The 17,609-nt window shown below is 43.3% G+C and overlaps 1 protein-coding gene across 1 annotated transcript in view; it reads right to left on the bottom strand.

Moving 5' to 3' along the window:
* LOC307158859 (thiosulfate:glutathione sulfurtransferase) overlaps positions 1 to 17,609 on the bottom strand; it is a 99,124-nt gene that overhangs the window by 18,357 nt on the left and 63,158 nt on the right. The gene's annotated exons all lie outside the window — the stretch shown is intronic.

The raw sequence follows: 17,609 nt of genomic DNA on the forward strand, positions 1-17,609 counted from the left end.
TACGTTATCCAGCTTCTTAAAGCAGTGTCCTACCTATGACAAGAAAACGCTAAAACTGCAATTACTTGCAAGCATCTTAGAGCGTTGTTAAACTCACCTTTGAATGTCGTTTTGCCTGCAGTTGAGGGTTGCTTAGGGCAAACTCACCTCTGAATGCCGTTTTACCAGCAGTTGAGTTTTGTTAAATTCACCGCTGCGTTGTTAAACTCACCGCTGAATGATCACTTGCGTTGTTAAATTCACCGCTGAACGCGCTAAACCTTTGCGGGGACTTTGATATCAGATTGCGAGGGGTTTTAAACATCAAAAGGCCAGATAAAAATGATCTGGGTGCCGCCATTTGACTCGCCCTGGCATAGATAATATTTTGTAGCCCAATGAGAAAAAGGGAGTAAATAATTTAAACAAAATGAACAGCATAGCTGCTACGTGTGAAAAGAAACCTGCTTTGGATGTATTATGTTCAGGACAAACGTAATAGCACTGCAATAGATTGGCTATATTAGGTTAAGGACCAACGTAATAGCACTGCTTATATGTTGGCATGTAACGTAATTGCGATTTGCAAAATAGTTTCCTCAGAACGTATTTCATGTGATACAGGGTTGGACGAAAAGGGTACCCCTAAAACGTCCATATGAGACGAAGACATAAGCGCACCAGCAGCGCCTCTTAGCGGTACCCTAACGCATACCTAAACCTACCCATAACCCGAATAGTCACATACGGACGTTTTAGGGGTACCCTTTTCGTCGTATATTGCCGTTTGGTCAAGACGCGTCAGTATGTGACGTTTGGGGGTGAGACTGTGTTGGCTAGTAGCATGAAAATAGATACTAGTAGGTTTAAAGGATTAAATGTTAAAACGGCTTGCCATAAAATTTAACATTGTGCTCAATGTCAAGACGCTGCTCAACGACAGTGGGCAACATGTCTTCCCATTTGAGCTCTAATGACCCTAAACAAATATTAGAGACTCTCAACCTGTCACATTCACAACAAAACTTTCTACAAAATGAAGTGATGACAATGAAATTAAATGGAGCTATAAGGTTCAGTGTGTCTTTCCTGCGCATCATGATGGTGAGACTCCAAACACTCACAGCTTTGAGAGGAGCTCTGCTTCAAACAAGCTAAATAGCTACTTTTCCCCATTCGATCAAAGAGTAAAAAACGGTATTAGCCTAAACTGGCATAGGTTATTCACTCATTGTTTGCTCTGTTGAGTCCTTATTTCTCTGAATGCCTGTAATCAATCAGGTAAAACAGCTCAGACGATTTATAATAAACTATGCATTTGGTGAATTATTGCAATGTGATAATTTATCATATTACAAAACTGAATAATACATATTACATTTAAATAATCCATTAAACAAGTTATGATTTAGGAGCGTACACTAATATTTTCAGTTCCATTTGTTTGCACGTTGTCTCTCGAGGATATATATTCTGGATTTATATGAAGGATTCTCATATTGTGTATTCTCACAATATGGGAAATATCATGAATATTATACCCCACCCACTGGAACAGTTTTTCACAGGAACTAAATATTACACAACACCCCAAAGTGAAACTCCACCTATTCATTCAGTCTCTTTGATGTGATCACATGGAATTCCAATGACGACTGTCATGCGGTTTTGGAAGCATAAATAGTGGATCAGAATCAATCGGTGAGACAGACTGCCAAATAATACATTTGATTTCATCCAGACTTTGATCACCAGCACAATGACTTCAGAAAAGGCAGAACTTGGAGACGGAGGATGGAGCACAGAGGCGTATGCCAGTGGAGAGGTGGTGTGTTACTGCCTTGAGGTAGGAGACAGAAAATCACTCATGTAATGCAGTTTTTGTTAAAACACAGTCTAGTAAAATGATCTATTCTGATGCTGTAAAATGTGTTGGGATAATTATTTGTTATTATTTTTAAAATAACTGTTTTTCTTTTATTATTTAGATTAATATTTAAAACAAAAAAAAACGATATATATATATATATATATATATATATATATATATATATATATATATATATATATATATATATATATATATATATATATATATATATGGACTTGGATATATATGCATGGACTTGCTTATATATAAAATGTGTGTTTATTTATTCAGGTACAGCCAGACATAGAGAAGGCGGCTGGGCCTGGAATCAGTTTTCCTGTTTTCATTCCAATAAGCTTTAGGCTTCAGGATGAGAAGGGAAAAAACTATGTGGTCAAGGTAAATGAGTGTTTTTTGTTGTTCATGGATTTTGAGCTTGATGTTTGTTTCCAATATCAACAAGCCAACTGTGGCAGTGTGGCAACTGTGGCACTGTAGATGTGATGTATCCAGTAATTTTTTCATCCTCTCTGAAAGTTAAAATGCACATAAAGTTGCTCTGCATTTGTAGCCTATAAGACAAAACTCTTCTCAACTTTGTAGCGTTGCTGGACACTCAAATCTAGTCTACAATGGTCACTGTAGCAGAATTTGAGGACATTAGCTTGCTGTCATGGAAAATCAATGTGTTTAGGTCACTATCAATGTAAAAAAAGAGTTTTATATGGAAGAGATCAATTATAAATCCATGTGGATTTCTCTGTCTGTCTCTCTCTCAGGTGGCCGACGCAATAGATGATTGCGTTCATGCGATGATATTTCAAGATCTGGAAGGGAAACTGACTGTGAAGGGAGTCCAGTACCCTAAAACCATGACTGACCCTCTGGTCCCTTTTCTGAACACTTCTAACCGCACACAGTCTGTCTGATCTAATAACAGACACACAATAATCTGCCATACCGAGGAACTATTGAAAACTGTTTCATTCCTTAATATTAAACTCAATATTCAAACCCTCAGTGCCTGTGTCAGTGTGTTTATATGGAGATGTGAAAGACACCAAATTTACTTCACTAAAAATGTTTTATGCTGAAATAAACATGAAAAAACATTTTTCAAATATCCTCATTTACCTCAAAACAAAAAGTAAAATGACATTCATTTTTCAAATTGTAAGATTTAATTGACTGTCGGAATGACTTTTAAAAGGACAAATCCCTTTAAGTAAAGTGTGAATGTTTTTTTAATTTAAAATATATATATATACTGCATTGTCTAAATTAATGTAAATTGAAAGAATTTCTCATTCAGACTGTATTTTTACACTATTATATGAACTGAAATCTTGGTCATCTCAATCTCAGGTCATTCCAAACCCATACGATTTCTCTTCTTCAGACTGTCTTCATGAAAGGAGGAGCATTTAAAAATTAAAAATAAAAACACAAATACTTACACAAAATATTTAACATGATGTTGTATTTTTTATTTCCCCTGCAAAAGAGAAGCGTTTAGCTCTGAAGTGCAAATGTGTGGCCAGGTATAACCATAAAACATTGTAAGGGCCACCCGTCAGTCCAACAACGGAATCAGCGCTCTGGAGAAGTTCACTTAATTTTTCAGAATTTAGTTTCACTTTTATTTTAGCTTCGTGCTTAATCAGACTCCAAATTCGAATGATTATTACATTTAGATTGTGTTTCTAATTAGAAACTAATAATAAACCTTACTGATTAACCTTATTGGTTATTGATTAACTTCGATATTTGATTATTCTGGGTATCCCACTTCCCACTTTCATTGGGACCCAATGCTGCACAGATTCACACACCCCGGGTTACATGGATCTCATCTCACGGACTCAAACTCGCCAGTCTGACCTTGTTCAGAGGGTGTCGAGTTATGTAACACGTGTCTAAAAGAGATTGACATTAAATTAACTGCTGTTGGAGCAGATTTTATCAGAAGATTTAGAGATTGTAAAGGAGGTAGCGGGTTGTGGTGAGAAACAGAGCAGACAGTTAGATTTGAATTTGGAGTGTAATTACTTAGTTCTTTTGGATATAAAGTAAAATAAATAAATAAATAAATAAAAGTAAATTACAGTGTCATACACCAACAATATACAATAAAGAATGACCATGAAAACTTTTCTGCACTCTTCTTTTACCCCAAAAATACCATACACCATCAATAGATCAATGTTCTGTAAAGTACTGATCAGTTACTCTCTCTCTCTCTCAATTCCCCACAGAAAGAGAACTTGGAATGGACTTATTTTTATAAATCAGGGCTGATGAATGAAAGAAAGGATATTGTCCTTACGTGATAATTGCGTTTAATTTACCGCCGCTAAATAAGATGCGTAATTATCCAAACACAGCCTGCAACTTCCTTGTTGAAAATATTCAACTTTATACCAAAAGTATGAAGCCAAAATTACTTTAATAATGAGTTATTGATTTTCAGCACTCCTTAAACAGGCAGCGCGCAGCATGCTTGTTGCACGTTAATGTTTTTTCCCTTTTCATGAGTTCACTTCTACATAATTATTAGGTAAAGGTTATGCGTATTTGGCGTGCTGTCCGAGTGGAGGGCTCCGAGCTCGGAATTTCTGCCCGAACCCAGAGTACTCCCCCCGTTGGTAAGAGTAGATGCAGTGAAGAGATGGAACTAGAAGTGAGGAGATGGGGTGGAGGTGGGATGCTGATAAACTGTCAAGGAACAGAGATGGGTTCTGCTGTTATTATCTTGTCCTGAGTTGATTACTGATTGATCTCTACTTGTGCTAATTGGGTTAATTATCTGCACCTGCTCCTCCCGAACCTTGTTAATAAAACATAATTTTTAGAAACACACAGAAGAAGAAAAAATTGTAACTGCTCGCACACCTCTATATTTTTTCCTTTGATTTGTCGACTCATTCGTTTCTTTGCTAGATTTTCTCATGTCTGCTCATAGTTAACGTTAGTCCACTCCCTTTGAATGTTTTTTTGTTTTGTTTTTCTCACAAATGTATGACTTTTTTTTTTTTTATGTCTGTTTAGTGACTGACTTTACTTCTGTCAGACGTCTACAAAAGATCTTGTTGAGAATCAACAGAGGTTTAGATGTTGATTATTTATTGGTTCATTTGTAGTCACCATGATGGTGAAAGGTGTTGGCTTTAGTTGGGCTCTTGCCTTTGATATTTAAACATTATATTTTCTCTGGCTGCTTTAACTGTGATTTTAAATGGCACAATAGTTATAGCATAAAGCCTGATTATAACTCTCTATTGTTGTTGTTATCAATAGAGTTTGTAAGTCAGTAAAATCAGTAGCACTAGACTTTTTCTGTGATTTTAGAGCAAGAAATCCAACAGAATTGTATTTGAATCTCAACAATGGTAACGCTTGCAATGCATGTAGGGTACAGAATGGTAAACCTATTATCCTAAACCATGTAAATACAACATAACATGTTTAGTTTCAGCTTGTGTAAAAGGTTAGGGTTATATGCTAATACAACTCAACATGTTTAGTTTCAGCTATGTAAAAGGTGAGGGTTCCATGTTAATACAACTCAACATGTTTAGTTTCTGCTTGTGTAAAAACGTACTCGGTTACTAATGTAACCTCGGTTCTCTCTAGAAGAGGGAACAAGTATTGCGTAAGGTTAGCTTACGCATCGGGAAAGTCTTCTTTCTTCGAGATCTGAAGCCAAAAAATTATCCTTAATTTTGTATACATTGTCAACGCAGTGCAGCAGCCGACAGACCTAGGCAGGCTGTATAAGCGTGCTCATTGGCTGCTCGGCGGCAACTGCTTAAGCCTATCGGTGAGCGCTCTGAACGCGGCAACCAATGAGGGCGCTTCGCGCCCTCCGCACCCTTCTAACCGTCAGAATGGGTGTGGCCAGCGTGTATATATTCAGCGCTCATAGGCTAAAATTCTGGTTTTCGCAGTCTGAAGCGCAAAAGCTCGTGGCGCGACACGGCAGGTTACGCAATACTCGTTCCCTCTTCTAGAGAGAACCGAGGTTACATTAGTAACCGAGTACGTTCTCTTACGAGAGGTCTCTCGTATTGCGTAAGGTTAGCTTACGCATCGGGAACCCTTTGTCAACGCCGTGTGCGCCGAGCATCCAGCCCATGAATCCCAGGGAAACCGGGGAAAACACTCTGCTGGGAAATGTGGCCGGTCGGAGAGACGGGCCAGCGCAGTACAGGCACTTCATGCAGCATATGAAATAGAGCGGCGCGGCCGGTCTATAAACATATAACAGTACAAACAGTAGGGCCGGCAGAGCGAGCCCATACAGTACATAAGCACTCATAAGGGTAGGAGAAAAACGACATAGTCGGTCTCACATGAAGGGAAAAATTCCCGCGCGACAGAGAATAATACGGGCGGCCAGCAGCGCGGGCCAGCACCGACAACAGCGCGTAACGGGAAATAGGAAACAGAGCGGATCAGCCGGTCTGAGTCAAACACTTCACCCTGAGTATAGTACCAGAATAGCGCCAGCATATGAACGTAGTCTGCACACGAGAAATGGGCAGAGCATACATGTCACTTATGCTGACAGTCTTTTTGCCTGTAGGGCAGGAACTTCCAGGTTATAAAACCTCACGAATGTTGATGGGGAGGCCCAGCCCGCCGCCATACAAATACCGTGATTAGAAATTCCGCTGGACCAGGCCCACGACGAGGCCATGCCTCTAGTGGAGTGGGCTCTGATGCCCAGAGGGCACTGCAGGTGTCTGGAGGCATAAGCTGCTGCTATCGCGTCCACTATCCACCTGGACAAGCTCTGTTTCGAGGCGGCAAGACCCTTGGTGCGTCCGCCGAAGGAAACAAAGAGCTGCTCTGAACGCCTGAAAGCGGCGGAGCGCGTGATGTAAACTCTCAGCGCCCGGAGGGCATAGGAGGTTATCACTGTCCCCACTGTCGGATGCTGGCAGAGCCGAGAGGGACATAACTTGTGCCCTAAACGGGGTTCCAATCGCTTTGGGGATGTAACCGTGTCTCGGTCTGAGAATGACTTTCGAGTCATTCGGCCCGAACTCAAGACATGCAGGGCTAACAGATAGCGCGTGCAAATCACCCACTCGTTTGACTGAAGACAGAGCTATCAGAAAAACGGTTTTAAGCGACAGATACTTTAGATCCGCGGATTCAAGCGGTTCAAAGGGAAAAGCCTCTAGGGCCGCTAGGACCAAGGACAGATCCCACGAGGGAACCGAGGGGGGCCGCGGGGGATTCATCCGTCTAGCTCCTCTGAGGAAGCGGATAATGAGCTCATTCCTTCCCATTGCCCGGCCGCGCGTCGTCTCAGCGAACGCTGCAATAGCGGCCACATATACTTTGAGCGTGGAAGGGGATCTGCCCTTTTCCAACAGCTCTTGTAAGAAGGAGAGCACCCGCGGGACCCCGCATGCGCGCGGATCCAAGTTTTTAGTAGCGCACCATTTAGAAAACACCGACCATTTAGACGCGTAGAGCCGTCTCGTGGAGGGGGCTCTAGACTGTGTGATCGTGTTCACGACCCCTTCTGACAGGTCAACGGGTATCCGTTGATCACCCATGCATGCAGCGACCAGCGCTCTGGATGGGGATGCCGGATCGATCCACCGGCTTGGGAGAGGAGATCCTTTCTCACCGGGATCGGCCATGGGGGTGAGTGCGACAGCCTCACTAGCTCTGGGTACCAAGTTTGGTTTTCCCATCGCGGGGCTATAAGCAGCACTGAGTGGTGCGTTTCTCTGATCCTCGAAATGACCTGTGGCAACAGGGAGATCGGAGGAAAAGCATACAGCGGGAGGCTGGGCCATGTCTGGGACAGCGCGTCCTCGCTCTTCGAATAAAACTTCGGGCATTGAGCATTGTCTTTCGACGCAAAGAGGTCGATTTCCGCTCTGCCGAATAGGCGCCAGAGAAACTGGACTGTCTGGGGGTGCAGAGACCATTCTCCCGGGGGAATGTTGTCCCTGGACAGTCTGTCTGGACCGACATTCAGGTGGCCCGGCACGTGCGCGGCTCTCAGCGAGCGCAGCGAGCGGTAAGCCCACACGAGAAGGCGTTCTGTCAGCCTGCACAGATTCCTGGATCTGACACCGCCCTGTCGGTTCACATAGGATACCACGGACGTGTTGTCCGAGCGGACTAGCACATGGTGATCCCGTATGAATGGGAGGAAGCGCCTGAGCGCGTTCTCGACCGCTATCATCTCCAAACAGTTTATGTGGAGGCATTTTTCCCGGTCTGACCACAGGCCAAAAGCCGGTTTGCCCTCGAACAGAGCGCCCCAGCCTGAGGTGGAAGCGTCCGTCGAGATAACTTTGCGGTGTGAGATAGCTCCCATTGTCACTCCCCGCTGGTACCAGTCGGCCGCTAACCAGGGCTTCAGAGCTGAAGCGCAGCTCTGAGTCACTCTGATGCGGATACCGCCGGAAGCCCATGCTCTGTGAGGCACTCGGGCATTCAGCCAGCGTTGTAGCGGGCGCATTCGTAAAAGACCCAGCCGAAGCACTGCTGCGGCTGAGGCCATACAACCTAGTAACCTCTGAAATGTTTTGAGAGGTACGGTGCTGCCCGGCCGGAGGGACGCGGCCAGGCGTCGAATGCAGCGCGCGCGCGCTGTGTCGACAGGCGGGCCGTGTACTGATATACCTGACCGTCGAAGGCGAATCTCAAGAATGGCCTGTGACGGGGTATTATCAGGATCTGAAAAGCACGCGTCTTTTAGATCGAGAGATATAAACCAGTCCCTCGGGCGAATTTGCGCGAGAATTTGTCTGGTTGTGAGCATTTTGAACGGTCTTCTCATAAGAGCCTTGTTCAAACGTCTCAGATCCAAAATTGGTCTGAGAGCTCCGTCCTTCTTGGGAACGAGGAAATAACGGCTGTAAAAGCCCGACTCGCTCATGGAAGGGGAAACCGGTTCTATAGCCCTTTTGCACAGAAGTGTAGCTATTTCTGCTCGAAGTAGATGTGCTACTTCCCCATTCACTCTGGTCTCGATACGTGCTTGAAAGCGCGGAGGGCGGCGAGCGAACTGCAGAGTATAGCCCTGTTTTACTGTGCTTAGCACCCGTTCTGATGCGCCTGGAATAGTTTCCCACGCTTTTGCGTGTGCAGCCAGGGGCAGAATGGCCTCCGGGCTCCGATCGCCGCGCATCGCGGGCTCGAGAGCTCGAAACGGAGGGGCGGGCGCGGCGCGCGCGCTCTTGGTGCTTAGATACGGCGGATCGCACGCAGCGATAGCTGGCCGTTTTACACACAGTGTCCCGGTGGCTTTAGACGGGGAACATAAAGTGTGAGGCGCGACGCGCGATGGCGGCGTCGGGGGCGAAAATGTTCGTTAGTATGTGTGAGCGCTCGAGGGCGGGCACAGGACTTACATTCAGGGGCGGGCGCGGCGCGCGCGCTCTTGGTGGTTAGATACGGCGGATCGCACGTAGCGATAGCTGGCCGTTTTACACACAGTGTCCCGGTGGCTTTGGACGGGGAACATATAGTGTGAGGCGCGACGCGCGATGTCGGCGTCGGGGCGAAAATGTAGTTAGTATGTGTGAGCGCTCGAGGGCGGGCACAGGACTTACATTTAAAACATGACCGGTCGTGCGAGGCCGTGTGACAGAGCGGGCAGTGAGTAGGTGTGGGCACGGAGAAGTGGACACGTGACCTACTTTTAACACTAAAGCGGCTTTTGCCTGCTTCATGAGAGTGGGCTCTGTGAGAGACACGGGATGTATAGTGCTTGTGTACAGGGGTGAGCACAGAACGTGGGCACATTCACTGTACTAGAAACACATACGGCGTCAGCCGTGCAACCAGACATATGCTCTTTTGAAATTTTTCTGGGTTGCCGTGAGAACGGCGGATGCGCGCAGGCGAGCGGGTAGATACCGGCTCGTTGACTGCGGGGTAAACAGCTGCAGTAGCCGTGGCAACGGGGACTGACAGCGTTAAGCTTCGACGGTGGTCCAGCCGCAGGGCTGCGGGATTTAACCGTCTTTTCTTCTCTCGTGTTTAGACGCTCAAAAATACTCGAGCACCCTGAGAAGCTGTGGTGCGAGAGGCGGGTTCGCTTTCTGTAAGTAAGAAAGACTGGCCGCGAGCTCGGAGAAGCAAGCAGCATAAATTTTTATCTTCCCCGAGAGCTGGGATCGAACGCGGATCTCTCGCATGAAAGCGTATGATTCTGCCACTGAGCCACAGGAGAAAACACATAAGCTTTCAGTTAGCGCGAGCATATAAAAAGCGACCTCATGTGTCGCGTCGGCGTTTGTTTGCAGGCGTGCGTGTGTTTAAAACAGGCTCGTTTACTGCAATAGTAATATTTCCAGTCGCCTGAACTTAAGAGGGGACTGAGAAATGTGTGAGGATTGGCGGTTGTCCAGCCGTAGCGAGACTAACACACTCTCTTCTCTTTTCGCCGGCGAGTGAGGCGCGCACGCTGAACGCTGCTCGTGACCGTCCGCTTTGTCATCCCTTGAACGGCGCAATCTGCGCGGCCCAACGAGGGAGAGAGCGGGCTTGTTTTCTGTATGTAAGAAAAACTGGCCGCGAGCTCGGAGAAGCGAACAGCATAAACTTTAACTGCCGCGAGAGCGGGGATCGAACCCCGGTCTCTAGCTTGACAGTCTAGGATTCCGCCACTGAGCCACAGGGGAGAATACATTAGTACTCGGTTAGCGTCATCATGTCTTGTGACGGCGTTTGCTTGCAGGCGAGCGTGTATTTATAACAGGCTCGTATACTGCAATAGGAACAATTCCAGTCGCCTGAACTTAAGAGGGGACTGAGAAATGTGTGAGAATGGAGGTTATAGTCCAGGCCACGGCGGGACGAAAACGCTCGTCCCCTTTCACCGGTGAGTGACGCGCGAGGACGGAGTAGCTTTCTTGTAACGTAAAGAGAGCTCCAAGACCGTCAGCTCCTGCCATCCCTTGTGAGCGGCGCAGTTTGCGCGGCTCGAACAGAGGGAGAGGAAACTCGCTCCGAGACCGTCCGCTCCTGCCATCCCTCGTGAGCGGCTCAGTTTGCGCGGCTCGAACAGAGGGAGAGGAAACTCGCTCCGAGACCGTCCGCTTCTGCCATCCCTTGTGAGCGGCGTAGTTGCACGGCTCGAACAGAGGGAGAGTACGGGTATCTATCACATTCGCCTCATCTCCTGACGCGGCGGCGGCGCGGGCAGAGCCGGCGGTTGAGCGGCCGGGAGGGAGAGGGCGAGAGAGAGCTTGAGGGAGAGGTTCCGGCGAGCTCCTCAGTCACAACAGTCTCCGGTGGTCGCTGCGAGCGGCGCTTCTTATTGCGCGGCCCGGCAGGGACAGGCGGAGCGACAGCTTGGTCGAAAGCTTCAAGTCGAGCCCGCAGGGTCGACATTGAAAGCTCTTCGCACTCGGAGAGTGCGGTGGCGGCGTGCCCGCGGCCCAGGTGGAGAGCGCAGAGAGGTGGCGGTCTCCGTTGCTGAGCGGGGCGCGGCACGAGCCGCAAAAACGAGGCGTTTTTACAAAAACGCCTCGTGCTCTTTTAGAGTACACACAGAAACAGTAATAATGTAAAGGATATGTCGCCGGATAGCGTAGCAGGCACGGATGGCTGAAGGCGGCGAAGACGGCCGGCTTCTTCAGGCGCTGTCCTAAGCTTGCTGGTCGCTGGTTTCAACGGCGGCGGCTCTCAAGATCCAGCGATGCGAAGAGCGTCGCTGAAGACAAGAAAATCAGAATTTTAGCCTATGAGCGCTGAATATATACACGCTGGCCACACCCATTCTGTCGGTTAGAAGGGTGCGGAGGGCGCGAAGCGCCCTCATTGGTTGCCGCGTTCAGAGCGCTCACCGATAGGCTTAAGCAGTTGCCGCCGAGCAGCCAATGAGCACGCTTATACAGCATGCCTAGGTCTGTCGGCTGCTGCACTGCATTGACAATGTATACAAAATTAAGGATAATTTTTTGGCTTCAGATCTCGAAGAAAGAAGACTTTCCCGATGCGTAAGCTAACCTTACGCAATACGAGAGACCTCTCGTAAGAGAACTAAAGTGGTATAAGGCAACGGGTTTCCTCGCGATTTGCGAGTAAAGTCAACTAATTCGGGTTAAGAGTGTACACTTGCTTTACTGTTAATCATAAACATTGGTTGTTGATTAATTTAGATAATTGAATATATTTGATATTTTATTCTGGGTATCCCACTTTCATTCGGGACCCAATGCCTCACACGCCCGGGTTTACGTGGATCTCACGGACACAGCCATCCACCTGGGGTGCGTTTCCCGAAAGCATTGTTATCCAACTATGGTCGCAAGTTAGTTCCACGAGTTCGTGTTTCCCGAAAACATAATTCTAACCGACATTCGCAAATAGCATCGCAAAGTAGTGTGGTTGAAACGACAGCCTTGACCTGTGGTTAGAAGCAGAGTTTCTTGTTTGCATGACGTGGACTCAATAAATCTTTATCTTGAGGCAAATGTGAAGTATAAGGTTATTGTGTCTATGACCACTAGAGGGCATGCTTGTGCAACAGGTGGTTGACTCTCTCAGAGTTAGAAGTGTTGTTGTAGTAGCCCGTGATTATGGCAAGCCGTTTTAACATTTAATCATTTAAACCGACTAGTCTCTATTTTCATGCTACTAGTACTTATTTTTTTAGATACTAGTATCTATTCCATTAAAAATTCACTAGTAAGATTTTTTATTTTACTAGTCACAACAGCTTTTTTACTCGTCTTATGTTATGACTAGTCAGAACGGCCACTGGAGAGTTCAATTAAAAATCTTACTAGTAACATTTGGAATACATACTAGTATCTAATAAATAGGTACTAGTATCTATTGAATAAGTACTAGTAGCTAATTAATAAGTACTAGTATCTAATTAATAGGTACTAGTATCTAATGAATAAGTAGTATCTATTGAATAAGTACTAGTAGCTATTTAATAGGTAGCCTACTAGTATCTAATATATATGTACTAGTCACAATTGGAATACATACTAGTCAGAACTGAATTATGAGGCGCCACGTAGGATTTAAATCAAACTTCGCTTATCAATACATACATAACACACGTGCATATACACCTATAAATTACTTGCATATACATGTATACTATTGGATGTTCAAAATACATATATGAAATACACGTGCACACTAATATGAAATCCATACCAATACATATTATGCTAGTCATGAATGCATATACACTTGTGAATAACTTGCATATACATATAAACTTGACGCACGCATATACACCTATAAATACTCGCATAAACTTCCATGCATATAAACCTATAAACACTCGCACATACATATAAACTTCCATGCATATACACCTATAAACACTCGCATATAGTCTACATATAAACTTCTATGCATATACACCTATAAACACTCGCATATAAACTTCCATGCATATACACCTATAAACACTCGCATATACATATAAACTTCCATGCATATACACATTTATAAACACTCGCACATACATATAAACTCGATGCGCGCATACACATCCATAAATCACTCGCGCATACATAACGTGGATGTGTGCTTTGTGTATATATGTATATGCGAGTAATTTCATATGTGTATGTGCGTGAACTTTTCAGTGCAAACGGAAGGCATTTCAGTGTAACCGGAAGGCATTTCAAATTCAGTGTAAAAGTCATTTGTGTCATTTTGAAATGAAATAAGCATAAACGAGAAAACGGCCCCTTTATTCGTTTTTTCGTAAAAAAAAACGAAAAAAACGAAAAAAACGAGATTTCGGCTTGATTTTTCGTTTTTTAGTTCACAGGCAAAAAACTAATAAATTACTTCAAAATTCGTTTTCCACATGTGGGCGGCCTGACACGCCCCCTTCCGCCGATTGGTCAAGCAAGTCTGAGCATGTGACGTCATCAGTTGTCGCTCGGGTCTGTTCAACAAAATAAAAGTCCTCTACTATGGCTACAGATTCTTAAACTGTACAGGGCAGGTCCTATTGGGCTTTCTTCTGTGCAACTTTACGCGTTTCACAGAAATCTTTACATCAGAGATATTAATTATTAGTCTGCCATCAGCCTGTTTTATTTAGCTGTGTGTGGTGAAGCTGCGCTTGACAGCGCCGAGCGGGAGAGGCTCATAGACCAGGACTCAGCAGTCAGAACTTTTCTTTTAGACGCTCCGTTTTGAAACGGGATGGTGATTGCAAATACTGTAATGCCAATCGGCTGAGGATGGGTACCGATGATGGTGAAATACATTTTTACTGAAACTGTAATCATATCCGCGACCCGCGAGAATGAGACAGATGATTGACAGGACGATAGCGAAGGCAATTAAAGGTGCTAGAAATAACTTCTGTTAACAAAAAAATCTATAAAAAGTGTTTAATCTAAGTGACTTTGTCTTTGTTTTATTGTTTTTAATCAAATAATTGTGAACCACAAACTGAGCCTAATTCATTTTAAAGGGCAATTTCCAAATATAGGCTATTTATTTGTTATAATATGGGTATTTTATAATACTGCATAAATAAAAACAAACACACGTAATATGTATGCCTATAGGCTAAACACCACAGTTTTTTGGTTTTGTTTGTGTGAACTTTTATCCCCAACCATATTTCTTCATGGGCTCCACTCCAGGGGTCACATCAGCACCCCTATACTTCCCATGGTACTAACTGTAATTAACAGTATATGCTGACCCAGTTTATATGTAAAATCTTTGGTATATGTAATCTATATGTAATATCTAAAAACACTTTACAGTGTGATGGAAATAAACTTTTCTTAAAGCATGTTGTATATCACCACAGAATTATTGGCACCCTTCTATCTGTGTTGTATACTGTAATAGACAATTGTCCTGCAAAATGATGAGTTTTTTTTGTAAGAAAAACATTGCGAGCAAATGTCGAATTCTTGTTTGAAATATTCAACAACGTAAGAGGCTTTAGGCTTTTTTTTTTACGAAAAAAAACGAATAGGGGCCGTTTTCTCGTTTATGCTTATTTCATTTCAAATTGGAAACCAAACTATTCCTTTTACACTGAAAAGTTCACGCACATCCACATATGAATCACTCGCATATACATATACACAAAGCATACATCCACGTTTTATTTTATATGTATGCGCGAGTGTTTTATGGATGTGTATGCGCGCATCGAGTTTATATGTATGCGAGTGTTTATAGGTGTATACAGGGGTGCAAACAGCGCGCTTTTCGGCGCCTCCCGCTTTTTTCACGTCAGTTTGGGTGACTTGTGTGAATCGTGCAGATCCGAAGAGTTTTTTTTTTAGGAGGGGGAGGGGGGGGGGGGGTTGAGAGGGTCTGATTATAATTTAACCAACAGTAATTCTGGATTGCGTCCACCAACAAGTAAATAGGAAATTAGCGAATCAGAACACTGCGCGCCAAACCAGCAGTATGTGCGCAAGCGTGCACCACTAGTGTTTCTGTCTCACTCTGGATCTGCCACTGCTGCATCACATTTCTCTCTGCGTGGCGTGGAGTGTCCGTTTTTATGTCGGCTCTCATGTTAACTGGTAGAGCTTGTGTTAGAGCACAATGCCTGCGTGACACACACACTTCTCGAGCCGCGCCGAAACCGCGTGCTAGAAATAGAACCGCAACCGACGCCTATTTTTCACGCGACACGCAAGAGTGTTGGAAGTTTTCAGACAAAATAGAAGGCGCAAATACATATTAATAAATTACATTTGGTAACACTTTATATTACGACCCGCAAACAACTGCGTAAGTAAACCGAAACTACGGTGTACGTTTCTGTAATTATAGTGTACTTCCGTGTAGGTATAAGGGAACAATATGTTAAGTTTTGGGTAATAAAGGGGTAACAAGCAGATATACAACCTGCAAAGAACTTCGTAAGTAAACCGAAATTACGGTGTACGTTTCTGTAATTATAGTGTACCTCCGTGTAGGTATAAGCGAACAATATGTTAAGTTTTGGGTAATAAAGGGGTACAACCAGATATACAAGCAAATTATTTATAATGTAATTATTTTAAAACTAACAGGTACCTATTCTGTTAATATATTCCAGGCAAAAATTGTACGTCTGTTGTATATAAAAGTTTTTATCACATTTCTGGAAAAATATGTTCTTGTGCAATGTAGTTACAGGGTAATTTTGACATCTGTGGGTTGTAAATTAAATATATATATATGTATATATATATATATATATATATATATATATATATATATATATATGGCTGTATGTAAGCACAGTATGATAAAATTTAATCTGAAACAATTTTATAAACAGCTGATTTCATATTTCAAAACAGCAATTTTATAAATGCTATTTATTGGCTTTTCTTACTAAACTACTTAACGTTTAGCCAAAAAAAATTTGTTTCTGCTATGACTTTAATTTAGAACGTACCATGTAGTACTTAGTACTTACCTTATCACATTGTATTGCAATGACACTTAAATGTCAGGGCAAATATACTGTGTAATTAAAAGTTTTTTTTTAATTTTTTTATAAGAGTAGCCTACCTTTCTCTACTGTGCAAATAGTGTTGTTTCGTATTGTTACATAGTAAGTAGTGTTTGTTACCCGTTTCAACTGTGTATTTACAGGGTAAGTGTAACTCCTGCGGGCTGTAAATTAAAGTGGCGCTTGTTACCCCCTTGTTCTGTGTAGTTACAGGGTAAGTGTAACTCCTGCGGGCTGTAAATTAAAGTGGCGCTTGTTACCCCCTTGTTCTGTGTAGTTACAGGGTAAGTGTAACTCCTGCGGGCTGTAAATTAAAGTGGCGCTTGTTACCCCCTTGTTTTGTGTAGTTACAGGGTAAGTGCAGTAAATATACAATAAAGGATCCAATTTAATTTCTGACTTTTATTTTACAAAAACATTTCAAAACACTTTTTCATCTTAATAAAACATTATCTTTTCTACAGTATACTCAAACAACAAAGTAACACATTATACCCCCCCCCCCCCTCCCTCCCCCTTTATTTGCTTCTCTTGCTTTTCTTCTTCTTTCTTTTCTTGCTCTTCTTTTTCTTAACTTCCACAGGGGACTCTGAAGTTGAGGAGTTGATGGAGTCCCATTGGTCTTGCTGCACTGCAAAAATATGAATATATATACATGCTCTTAGCAAGCTAGCCTACACCTTCAATTTTAAGTTGTGGAACAATCCTCCACCCTAAACATTTTGTGCCACCTGATATTACTGTAGTAACTTTAATTTTGAAGAAAACACATTTTGGTGAAGTTTGAGGCAGATCATGGGGGGGTTGTGATATTTTATAGTGATAATGACTGTAGTGCAGCAGAAAATGTTTTTAAAAAAGGCATATTTGTTCTGACAGCAACAAAAAAAACAAAAAAGCATGAAACACAAACATGAGGGCTGTGGCACTATAGGAACAGCATATCTTTGTGTCATTGCAGATGGGACAGCAGACTTCATCTTTTCAATTTCCATTTTCAAAAAATCACACTCATCTTTGAGCAAGGTGATCTCTGCTTTAAGAGTGATAATCTTATCTTTGAAAGAAAGAAAGAAAGAAAGAAAGGTTAGACGTTTAAATTTTACTCCTGCCCTACTCCAGGGCTTACTTGTGACCACTTTCCTATTTTTTAAAACATCAAATTGAAGAACTAAACATCACTGGTACTGTACATTATAAATGCACTTGTTAAAGGATTAGTTCACCCCAAAATGAAAATTTACAACGGACTTCATTGGTCACCATCGTTAAGTCCAAATCAATGCAGTTTCAGAAGTCTTTTAAGTGTTTAAA

The sequence above is a fragment of the Squalius cephalus genome (genome assembly GCF_949319135.1).
Source record: "Squalius cephalus genome assembly, chromosome: 5".
NCBI classification, from domain to species: domain Eukaryota; kingdom Metazoa; phylum Chordata; class Actinopteri; order Cypriniformes; family Leuciscidae; genus Squalius; species Squalius cephalus.